This window comes from Mirounga leonina, unplaced genomic scaffold, assembly GCF_011800145.1.
Source record: "Mirounga leonina isolate KUSES-001 unplaced genomic scaffold, KU_Mleo_1.0 Mir_127, whole genome shotgun sequence".
NCBI classification, from domain to species: Eukaryota; Metazoa; Chordata; class Mammalia; order Carnivora; family Phocidae; genus Mirounga; species Mirounga leonina.
The window spans coordinates 62,366,893-62,379,437 of NW_023270316.1; the positions used below are offsets into that span (position 1 = coordinate 62,366,893).

Here is a 12,545-nt window from a genome sequence, read left to right on the forward strand (position 1 = left end):
TATCACAGGGGCTGTAAAGAGCTATTTATTTGGGACCATCTAACCACGCACTGTGACTGAAAAATATGGGAGAGGGAAAGGGGGCATCGAGAAAATTATCTCATTTATTTCACACATGCTATCATCTTATTCTGATGTTTTATTTCAAAACTTTTGCTCACAGCACTCTTCCACATAAAACAGTGCTCTCTGGGCCCTCCCCACTTCATCATGCTTCTTTCCCTCATGCTCATAGAGATTATTTTTCATTTTGAACCCAACTGCTTCTTTGTTTCTGTAGCAAATCGTCCTTCTGAGTGTTCGCATAATTACTCCCGTGGCAATGGGCTCAAGTTAGAGACAGGCCATTATGTGAGCCCACAGCCTGAGCGGAGAGACCAGAGCTAAGAGTTCCTTTTAAAACTGCTATCCTTAATAATAGCAGGACAGAGGTAGAAAATTACTGGCATTATAAATTGCTTTTTCCATAAGGGTTTTGTCCCTATCTCTTAAAAAGCTGTGCCACACTGAGAAAATTTCTCTATGTTTTTAATTGTAGATAATTTTGTGTAAAAAAACCTCCCAGTGAAAATGGTCTAATCAAATGTGCTTAGTTTGGCGTTGGCGAGGCTCCATGTCATCCTAAATGAGTGCATAAAACACACACACAAACAATATTTGCTATTACCTAAAAGTGCAACCGATCGTTTGCATCAAAAGCAATGGAGGAAATTGAGAAGTGGGGGTGGGCTCCTAAGTGGAGCTCCACTTACGTAGACGAGTGGCCATAAAGGAAGTGTGGTATGCTGCCACCCAGCGGTGAGCCACGTGAGACTCCTGCCCACCGGCATCCCTCACTTATCCGGAACCCAACCGTGTCCGTCTGGAAGATGGACGAGAAGCCGGAGGAAAGTGAAGAAGACTCCAGGGCTGCCAGTGTCACTGCCAGGAGCAGATACGTTCTAAAGCTTATGGGCTTTATGCAGAGAATGGCACAAATCAGGACCTTGTTTATGCTTTTTTAAGGCACGATTCTCCCATCCAAGTACTAACCAGGTCCGACCCTGCTAAGCTTCCGAGATCAGACGAGATCGGGCACGTTCAGGGTGGTATGGCCGTAGATTTTTAAGGCGCAATTCTAACAAGCTTGGTTTTCAAAACCTATAGCACGTTAGAATCAAATAATTAGCATGGAGAGAAAACGCCAGTGAATATACTTGGTTCTTCATACATATTTATTTTATTCTTACAAACACCAGGATCAACCAATGTTACCCTGGTTATGGGCTCATTTTAAGGATGATAAAACAGATCCAGAGAAGGTCAGTGAGCCAGTGAATGATAAAGTCTGTCTTCTCATTTTGTGAGGATTCTGTGACCCCAAAGCTCATGTTTCTTCCTCTTCTTCCTTTCCAAAGACAGGCACACTGAGAAGTAAGCCCCAGTGGCAGGACAATGGCCCGAGACAACATGGAATCAGTACTTAAAATTTGCCACACTCTGGGAGGATCCCTTACCAGTTCCCAAATGCATCTGTTTTAGAAGCTAGTCATCACGACTTTGCATCATCAAGCTGTCCAATTGCATACAACTTCCTCTGTACAGGAAGGAGGGAGCATCCTGAGAGGGATACAGGGCGTTGGATTTGGGGATCCAAGTGTAGCTTTGCCTTTCTCTAGCTGTGGGAACTTAGGCATGTTACATCACCTCATTGTGCCTCTGTTTCCTCATCTGAAAAATTAACATAATTATTCCACCTACCTCATGGAGCTGGTTTTGGAGGATTAAATGAGGCAATTCGTTAAAGCGGTACCAGAGGCTCGGTAGCCATGGCATATCAAGCATAGACATCTTACAAATGTAAAGCTCAAATTCTTCAAGGACTAAATCCAGGTTCTCATTTAAATGGCTTATCTGTTCATTCCTTCATTCAACATGCATTTTCTAAGTACATATTATGAGCCAGCAGCGGGTAGCCGCTAGGTAAACAGATATAAATAAACTACCACTCTTCCCAACTAGGAACTCACACATGTAAACAAAAAACTGCCACGAGGAGGGGGATGCTGGGAAAGCATTTCCGTGGGAACACAGATATGGGAACATACATCCTACCTCGCCCTGGAGAGGTCAGGACGGCTGCCCAGAAGGAAGGTTCCACGGAAGGTGAGGAGGGAAAGGGCCTTCCGCTGGAGGACACAGCATGTACAAGCAAAGATTGAAATGAAGGAAGAGTGGGTGATTTTGCGCGTCGGGTGTAGGGTGTGTGGGAGGGGAGCAGAAGGGTATGAGGCTGAGGAGGCAATATACATGTATATTTGTTCTAATTACATAATACTGAGAACACTGATTCACTCAGGGAACTCGTTGCAAAAGGTAGCTTTTTTTTTTTTTTTTTAAAGAACTCAATTCTCAATCTTGGTGTACTCCACTGATTTGGAAGCTTAAGAGAGAAGAAATAAGACATGTTTAGTTCAAGTTTAAACTATTATCTGCCAACATCTTACATTTCTTATCATAAAAGTCAGATGAGAAGCACCACGACCCTAGGAGCAGTGCTAAAATGATGTGTAACACATTACTGAGATGTGACCTGGTCCATGTCCACTTGTCACTGCCTGGCTGTCAGGCTGGATGAGAATGGGCACCGGAGACTCGCCTGGCCCGTGAGTGAGCACTCTGGTGAGCCAGAAAATGCCTTGTGTCGAGCAGCTGACACGAAGTAGATAGGTAGGTTCTCAACAAATATTAGCAGATTTGAAAAAAATCATTCTGGCTATTATTATTACTCTAAACTTGAGTAAAAAAAATTCAGCAAGTATCCAGGTATAAAAGTATATGTGGACCTCGACAGCCAACGCCATGTTTTATTTATTTCCCTAGGCCCAGCGCCTGGCCCATGGTAGGTTCTTCATTGACGTTTATCAAGTGTTCACTAAACATCTGGATTTGGACGTTGCCAGAGTGTGCATATGGTAAACGAAACCCTCCACACCGGGAAGTGTGTATGGAGTAGGAAGACAAGGCCTGAGACAGCACCTACAGGACATCAGCATGAACAAGGACCGTGCAGGCATGGAAGCAGGTGAAGAAGACAGAGAAAGTGCCAAGATGGTGCTGAATTTCACGGTAAGCCCCGGAGATTTGATTATGCCGTGCCAGTTTGTACCGTGAGAATTCCTTTACCACATTCTATACCCACTTGACAGAGGTCCCGTTGAACTGACTTTCCACTTACTTTAACAGCCTATAAAAAGGAACAAGCCAGCAGTGTTCATGTGTTAGAGACAGCCCTTTTCAGGTCTGAGGACTCAAGTATAAAGTCTCTCCTAGTGTCATAAAACTATATATGGAGGATAGGTAGGCCCGGGTGCCTGTGGTATGCTCTTCTATTCCTCATCCTCCTTTAGGCCTTAACCTGAAACTCTCAGCTGGCTCCATGTAGTACAGCAAGACTTACTCCCTTTACTGTATCAGTACTGTAATGGTGATTCATCCCACATTTTGGGAGGACCTCTCGCTTGGAAGGAGTTGGTTGGACTCTAGAGGATTAGTGGGTTGAGAACCAACTTGGTTCAAATTGAAGGCATTGGGCTCTCTTATGAGGCTGAATCATACAACCCAATGGAAACTTTCCCCATCCTGGGAGTCATTAATGTGTCATAACCCATAATTTAAAAATTATTGGGTGTTTAGGACTTCCTTTCTCACTTGGCCCACAGATCCTTATCCTCACACACAAACTGAACCTTCAGAATATCAGTGAAGGAGGAGATCCTCCCATCACCTCCTGTTGGAGCAATAACCTGAGAACAGACACAGTCAAGAACCATCTACTCTGGGCTTCTAAGGAGGGCAATAATTTTTGCCCTCCTAAGTCCTTATGCCTGACTCCTACTTATTGTTCTCAAAATCTCAGCACTTTTTCCTCCTGGCAGGCCCTGGGTGACTAGTCAAAATGAAGTCCTCCTCCCAGCTTGGCAGTTTGGTTCATCAAAGGCCAACCCCAAGGGACACCTGCACAGTGAAGTGGCAGAGGCCGTGTCTCTGAGGATGGACATCAACTTTGTCAGTGTTTTACAAGCAGAGCTGAATTTCTGGGTGCCCTCCACATGTGAGCAACTTTCTGTTTCTAGGTTTGCTGCCAGGGGTCAGGAAATGGCGGGGCGAGAGAGACAGGGTCTGGTGTTTGCCACAGTCGCTCAGTTTCATGTCTGAAGGGTGAGCAGTGATGCCAGGACCAAGGGACCAGTGAGGACAAGGGGAAGGATGACAGAGAAAGATATTTTTAAAGGTATCAACCCCCATGTCCCCCTCCTGCTTTCCTTTTGTGCATCCTGCTGGCAAATCTTGATGTTATGTCGATATTTAATTTTATCTGCAGAAAGAAGGGAAAATAGAGCCCCCTAGACATTTAAAGGCAGTCATCTGTGTTTCTTATTTACTTTTAGATAAGCAACATACACACATAATTTACTCTTGATAAAGACTACTGGAACTGCTTGTTTGCCAAAGACATGTGACTTTTAAACCGTGAACAGTTTGAAATGTTACCAGAGTAAAACTCTTAGTTCCTACTTGCCAGTCCCCACCACACATGTGCGCACGCATGCGCGCGCGCACACACACGTATTTATAGATGTCACCAATAGCCTGTGCTTGCATCCGTTCTTGTTTAACCATCTGCATGTGCATATGTTGTGACATTCAGTCAAACTTCGTTCCCTGCCAGCTCTACTGTGGTCCCCCCACGCCCCGGGGCTCCCCGATTTGCTCCTCCACCCACTGAACCACATCACCCTCCAGAGGGTTCTATACGAAGGAGGAGGGTCTTGGGGGCATGCATCGCAAGAACGCGACGGCCAGGCCCATGGGACCAGGACATCTGTCTGACTGTTCTACTCATTTCTGCCCCTGACCTCCCAGAGGCCTCAATCGGATCAGGCAATTAGTATGGTCAGGATCAAATGCTGCCCAAATTAATGCAGTTACTCTTCACTGCAACAGAAAATACAGTTATTATAGTGAAGGGACCTGTGTGAGGAATACGGGCTCCTGGTCAGCGACCTGCCAACATGCTGCCGAGCTGTGAGGAGCAGCGAGGGTGCGGATGGGGATGAGCAGAGGGGATGGGGCAGAGCCGTACCTGCTCCAGAACCTCAGAGGCAGGCTTGATGTCTGGCCGCAAATGCCTAGAGGCCCCTGTCCGACGGAGACCTGCAGGTAATGGGGGCATCTCTGTTCCCCAGGCTTGGAATCGAGATGTGGGGGAGCCAGGTTTAGCTGTTCCATGAGAACAATGAATTATTTACCAGATCCTGGGGAGAAAGGGATGAAGTATGAGTGACAGCAACCAGAAGAGAGGGAGCTATTTTCCGAAATTACCGTTTTAAGGGAAATTTCTTATTTATCCTTCTTAAGTCTCTATGACAAAATTGACAACCAAGAAGACAATGTAGACACTAAATCCTTTTTAAAAAGACTTTATCTTCCCTTAACTGCTATTCATCTCACCACATTTAATAACCAGCTCTTTGGCTCCGCATTCATTCTGCATTCACTGTTGGCCAGCCGCTGTGCAGTGCTGTTTATGGGGGCCAGGTCCTTTTAACCTCCCAAGAACCCTGGGAGCTAGAGGCCTTCATTACTCCCATTTTATGGGTGAGAAAAATGAGGTTCCCAGAGGCTGAGTAACCACCCAAGGTCACATAGCTGTGACAGTAGACCCCAGTGGGATCTGTTGCTCTCAAAGCCCTTGTTCTTGACCATTATGCTGAACTTCCCCTTGGCCTTATTTCCCCAAATCTTTGTTGCCTTTCCATGCACCTTTTCATGTCACCAAAGAGAGAGGTATTCCCAAACACTCAGAAGTACACCAGACACACAAGAACCCGTCTCCACATGGAATCATATCGTTCTTTCTTAAAAAGCACAGGAGTTAAACGCCCTGAACTCTGGGTTCAAATCCCAGCCCTGCCACTTCTTGGCTGTGTGATTGGGAAATCTCTGTATATCAGTTTCCTCCTGTGTAAATGAGGGAAATATTTCCTCATAGACTTGTGGGAAGAGCTTTCAGATTCAACGCACTTAAGATGGTACCTGGCAAAAGCATGCGCAAATTGTCAGCTATTGTTACAATTTCCCTTCTGGAAGCAAATAATGCAAGGATTGGAGGCAAAGTTATTTCCTTCCGTATGCACGTATGCATGCTTTCAGAGGTAGACTGCACCTAGACTGGCAGTGTAGACAAGGGTCAGGCTGTCGCTGGGCACGGTGGTCGCGAATAGCTATCCTGGCTGACAGCCCGGACTTGGTGGGGGTGGGGAGGCTGCAGGAGACCTGAGTGACTCCTGAGCACGTTCCTTTTGGGGTCGAGTAAGGTATTCCTTTAACTTAGGCTCCACCTCTTCCTACTGAGGAGCACAGTGAATGGGAGAGGCACGGGTGACTCACACAGGGAAGGGGCAGTCGTCCCCCTGCCCCCAGATTACACTGAGTGACAGGCACGGCCTCTGCCCCTTCACATTCCCTCTGGCCCACTGCCCCCCACTTCGGAGGACCAGGAGTGCACAGTACTGGGAGTCCATCGTGGTAAGTGGCCTTCACACAAAATCTCTGAGTTTGCCAACATGCTTCCTTTAAATGAAGTACTGTCTAGTAGCTTTGCAGGGAGTTTTGGAAAATTCTAGAAACTCATAGGAATTTCCCAGGGCCTTATCCTTACCCTTGGGTCAGCATGGCAACACCTCCGTGAAGCCAGGTTGGGGGCAACTCTAGCCTCAAGAAATGGAATGTGATGCTTTGAGTCATACTTACATTGTTCATGATCATTCTTAACCACTTTAATTTCTTCTACAGCCAGAGTCACTTTTGCAGGCACCAACAATCTAAGCTAATACACATCTCAGTGTATACCAAGTAATGTGAGCTCTGGTCTGGAGTCAGGCTTTCCCATGATAATTTCCTCTCTGCCGGAGCCCATCATGGCTCCACATTGCTCTGACGTCTGGTACAATGCACCATCATATCCAGTGCCTGTTGTGATCACTTATGATGTCCTGGCCCCATGCCCTCTGCTTTCAGATCCCCTGTGGAGGATGGAGGGCATGTGAACAGAAGCCAGATCTCTTTGGTTAGTTTTGGTTGAGCTTTATGGAGTTATAACACTGAGAGTGGTGCTTTCATTAAGGGGAAAATGGTTTACTGTCCTAACTAGAAATGGTGCCTTCGCCTATGGAATTGTAGTTGGAATGAACAGAGTAAACATGAACAGAAAAGCAGGCACCAGGCTCTTCTTCTTTGTTTTATGCTTCTGAGTAAGTGCTGTTGCCCCCCAGCCTCAGTTTCCCCGTTACCATGGGAACTGTAGTCAATCTGCCCACCCTGTCTCCTGCAAATGAGTTGGATTAGTCTTCAACGCCCTGAGCCCTCCAATGGCCAGCACTGTAAATTTAAGTTATAATTGCTGGTATTACTCAGACAAGGAGAAGAAATGTTTCCAGTTCTGGGAAGAGCAGGGCTCACAGCTGTAGCTGAATATGAGACGAGGGAGGATGACAAACCACAGACGGGCCTGGCGCTTGGGTGCTCCAGAGGGAACCTGGGCAGAAAATGGCGGCCCTAGTCAGTTAACTGTTTCAGTGTAACATGAAGAGATGTTACCTGGATTTCCACACCAGCTGAGCTCCTGAATAATAATATTTTAAGCAACACAGAACATAACACAAACAGATTCACTTAGCATCTGGGGAGCCAATTGCACCCAGGCTTGCCCAAACTGGCCTTTCTCATTGCAGGGTGTGGGAGAACACAGGGCTTTGTGGGTCCCTGGGGGCCTGCCAGGCCTGGAGCTGTTGCTCAGCTGTGGGAGGCACGCCAGTTCTCAGGTCTGCTAATGAGTGGTGTGGTGTCTGGCAAGGGCCTGGCCTGTGAGTGAGTGTGACTAATCATGAATCTTTTCAATAACGCTGACGGTTCATTCTCTGCTCTCTCCTTCGCCTGCTCTCTGTGCCGGAGCTGGCTGAAATAGGAGCAAATTAGCCTCATTCTGGAAAAGGCAGGGCATGATAAAGGACCCCCTAAAAGGTTTCCAGTGCTCCGTGCCTGGATGTTTTGCAGCCAGGGTAATTATCTGACTTGGGTGGCTTGACAGGATATTTTTGTTGTTGTTGTTTCTTCTCCTCAATAGCGGGCAGTGTCTAAAGACAGTGCCCTGTGTCTGTTCTGTGAGCTAGTTAACAAATAGAGGTGTGACACCAGCAAAGACAGGGTCATTATTATCCTGCATATGCTCCAGCCCCAATGGACGACCCTCCCATTTCCTGTCCAAAGGGTACGTTTTATCAAATTCTGTTTCTGTCCCCACATGGAAATGTGGTAGACCTTAAAAGCCCGGACTCCTTAATTGGGGGTGGGAGCCAAAGAGGAGATGAAGCTTTCCTCAGGTTCCTCTGTTTCCCTGCCACCCACTTGGCTGCTTGATAAGTTCACTGTGCTCGTAACACTGGAGCCGAGCTGTGTGTTCTGTCACGGGGAAGGTGTGTAAGTGTGTGTGCGTGCGTGTGTGTGTGTGTGTGTATCTCAGGAAAGTTAGGAATGTTATCTGTTGATTAGTGGACTGGAAGAATTTCACGCTGGAAGGCAGGCTTTGCTGATGTTGGACTAAAACGTTTAGAAAGGAGTAGTCATTGTCCAATGGATGTGGTACTGTCATCATGAACTGGACCTCTGAGAATGACTCAAAGATAATTTCTTCATAACAGAGCCAAAGCATTTGAATTTCGAGAGACATGAGCTAGTCAAATGGGAGGAGATGTGCATCAAGAGCTGGAAAACGAAGGCAGAGTGTAACATCTCTTATTCCCTAAAATAAACATATCGTCTGGCACTTTTCACCCTTTAGTATGTAGGCCTGTTTCTTCTCTCCTTCTCAGCCTGGTGGGACTACTACTAACTTTTAAGGAGCTCCAAAATGCTAACTAGAGAGATTCAAGCTGTATTTTCCAAATTAAAAATGGAGACATGTGTTCCAACATGTGTCAGAGTATTTTCAGGAATGTTAAGTGAAAGTATTTAAAATTAGAGCTTTCTTTGAACATTCTGACCACAGAACTCTCTTTCCATTTCTGAGTGCCTGGTATGCATAAGGTGTCGTGGATTGCAGTCTCAGGTGGGAGTTGGAACTGGTGACCGCAGGTCCGGTCTGCCTTCCACCATGTTGTGTAGGATACACGCAGTGTCTCAAGAGCCAGGGCATTTCTCACAAACATCCAAATCTCCAACTTCTCTTTAAAAACCCTAAAATCTGGCAACATTGACTTCATAGACCAGCGTGGAACTGAACGTCTGCTGCCTTTTATAAATTGTTTTATTTTTATTTTTTTCAAATTTATTTATTTGACAGAGAGAGACATAGCGAGAGAGGGAACACAAGCAGGGGGAGTGGAGAAGGAGAAGCAGGCTTCAGGCTGAGCAGTGAGCCCGATGCGGGGCTCGATCCCAGGACCCTGGGATCACGACCTGAGCTGAAGGCAGACGCCCAACCGACTGAGCCACCCAGGCGACCCGTCTGCTGCCTTTTTACAGAATACTTTGTCACACTCCTCACTCTTCTTCATTGCTTCACATTTAGCTTCCTTTTCCTACTTATATGATTTTCCTGCCTCCCCAGACATTTGGATTTGTGCTTGCTGATTCGGTCACCCAACATGCTGGTGGTCAAGGCTCTTGTCTGCTCACCATCAGACAAGGGACAGAGCTTCTTGACTCCTGACAAGTCATGTCCTGCCTCAGAGGGCTGGTCCTCAGCATGATGTTGGTCAAAATGTGACATTATTTACCTGAGGGGTTGGGAACCCCAATGCCTGTGGTATGTTCCAGTTTTGCTTCTTTGATCAGAGAAGATCCCCAAAGAGGGAATCATCAACGGATGATCTGGGTCATTCCTTGATGATATAAAATACGAGACACAAACATCTCATATGTGTTGTTTGTTCTATGGTCACATTTGGAGTCAGTTGTGTAACCACAATAATCATTTTTAGAATAGATGGTTGGGTCTGGGAGTAGGACTGGGGGATAGGAAAATTATTTGGCCTCCAGATAATATACTGATTAGTTACGGGACTTCTTATAGTGTTTTGAGCTGGTTCAGTAGGGAATGAACAGTGATGGGTATGTACAAGTTTAGAATTCAGAATGGTGTAAGTTCATTCCAAAGTGTGTATGGGAGTATATATGTGAATGTGTGTGTGTGCTCATCTTCGATAATTCTTAAATCTTCTGTTCTCCTGAGAACAATATTATGAACTGTCTCTATCATTTTATGAAAAAACATAACTCACAGATATGTATTTTTAACAAAATTCTACTGGAAGATGAAAAAGCTATTAACATGTATCCAGGAAGATAAATTAGTATTTGTGAAAATCATGGTGTCATTTATGACACCTGTCGACTAGTAGTAGGCCAGTAGGGGAAAAATAATCTTTCATTCATTCCCTCATCAGCAGATATTACTAAACACCCACTCTGGGTTGAACCACATAAAAGTGCCAACATTTGAGTTTTTAATCTATGAAAGTAGAAATCTCATGGGGTTCAACATGCCATGTGCTAGGTGTTATGTTGAATACTGGGGATACAAGAAAAAGAAACAGGAAGAACGGACATGCAAACAGCAGTACAATCAAGGGTCCTAAGTGCAGTGATGGGAAAGTGTAGATAGGCTTGTGAGGACCTAGGGAAGGCGGAAGTCGGTGGGGGGGGGGGCAGGGGAGGTCTTTTGTGGTGAACATGGTATTCTCAGTAGACGATGCAATCTTCTTTTTAAAATTATTATTAGTAGTAGCTAATATAAACTGGGGATTACTGTTACAGTTCCCTGTTAAGGATTTTACATTTATCTCATGTTATCCTCACAGAACCATATGAAGTAGGTATCATTACAATTCCCATATTTCAGAAGAGGAAACTGAAGAACAGAGAGGTTAAGGACTATATCCAAATTGCACAGCTGGTAAATGTTGGAGCTGGGATCCACGCCGTGACCGTATAAACACAACATTGCTCTGATTGTGAATAAATAGCAGGAACAAGAGCAAAGACTTTTGACTTTTCATGTCAAATTCTTCTGGAGATCCATAGCCTACTCGGGTTCAATCCCCAAGAGGCAGTTTTCAGGCCCCAGTGTAGACCGCTTGGCGTTGAAGTGAATAGGAGCACACTCACATTCATGCACACATGCACACGTGTGCTCACAGGCACACTTTGGAGTGGACTTAGCCCATTCTGAGTCCTGAACTTGTTACATACTCAAGAACACAACACAGAGGCAGTAAAATGTGTTGGTTTCTCAAGTGAGTTTCCTATTAATGACATGGAATGAGAATGTTGCCATGATGCACATTCCAGGGATATTATGTGAAGGAACAGCTACCGTTTGTACAGTGATTGATTCTCCTTGGAGGAATTTGAAATGGTCATTATTCATTGGCATAGCCTCGGGGAACATCAGGGGAATTAAAAAAAAAAAGAAAATTGTAAGTTAGAGCCCTTGAGCACCATCTTATCATGAGCACGATGAGATTTGGTTTCCTGGGTGTCCTCAGGGCTCTTTATGCAACAAGCCCCTGGCCCTGTCCTTTCCAGAAAGAGTCCAGGAGCCACTCTTGCAATGTGGCCTCCCTCCTGACCTCCGCAGGGCACTGACAGCCGGGGCTTGGGTGGAAAAGAGGCATCGATGCTGAAGGGAAAACAGTGAGGGAGAGCACACCCTCAGGAGACTGTGTCCATTGCCTCTTTCTCCTTCCACTTCCTGCATTCCCGAACTCAGCCCTTGGCAGCAGTAGCCTCTGTAAGAAGAAAAGACTCAAACTCTAACGGATTGGCAGGTGATTCAGAAGAGAGATGTTCTACTCCTTCTACCATGTGAGGATAGAAGGCTTCAATCAGAAGACGGTCCTCACCCAAACATACTGGCAACCTGATCTTGGACTTCCAGCCTCCTGAGCTCCAAAACTGTGAGAAATAAATTTCTCTTGTTTACAAGCAAAAAAAAAAAAAAAAAAAGTTATAGGGAAAATGTCAAAGAAAATGTGAAGAACCAAAAAATGGGGAAGGAGTCATGAAAAGAGGCTTCTCGTCAATTACTGTTAGTGAAAGGAAAAGAAGAGCCCTGAGCGGGGAAGGGTCCCCCGTGGCTGATATACCACGACCTGCCACGTCAATTACGCCAGCGCTAACTGTGATAACAGCAAGACCCCAGATCGCCCTGGTTTACCACAAAGTTTATTTTTTACTTAGACATCCGTCTAAGGTGAGTCCTTTGCCAACAACCTTCTGCACAGTGGTTCAGGGAACCCGGCTCTTTCTATATTGTGGTGTCATCCCCCGGTGCCTCAGATCCTGCAGCTCCAACCAGAGGATGGAGGGCAACAGAGAGCTTGGAAGATCACAGGCAGGTTTCCGAGGGCCTGAGTATCACACAGCACTCCTGCCTACATTCCTGATCTGGAGCTGAGCCAGCGTGGGCCCGCATAGAAACCAGGGCAGCCACGTCCCGGCCA

General features: G+C 45.9%; 1 long non-coding RNA gene across 1 annotated transcript in view; it reads left to right on the forward strand.

Annotated features, from left to right (window-relative positions):
- Positions 1 to 12,545, forward strand: part of LOC118009483 — a 139,871-nt gene that overhangs the window by 92,203 nt on the left and 35,123 nt on the right. Inside the window, exon 2 of the long non-coding RNA XR_004678946.1 lies at positions 2,863 to 3,108. This is a non-coding gene — a long non-coding RNA (uncharacterized LOC118009483). The remainder of the gene's footprint in view (positions 1 to 2,862; positions 3,109 to 12,545) is intronic.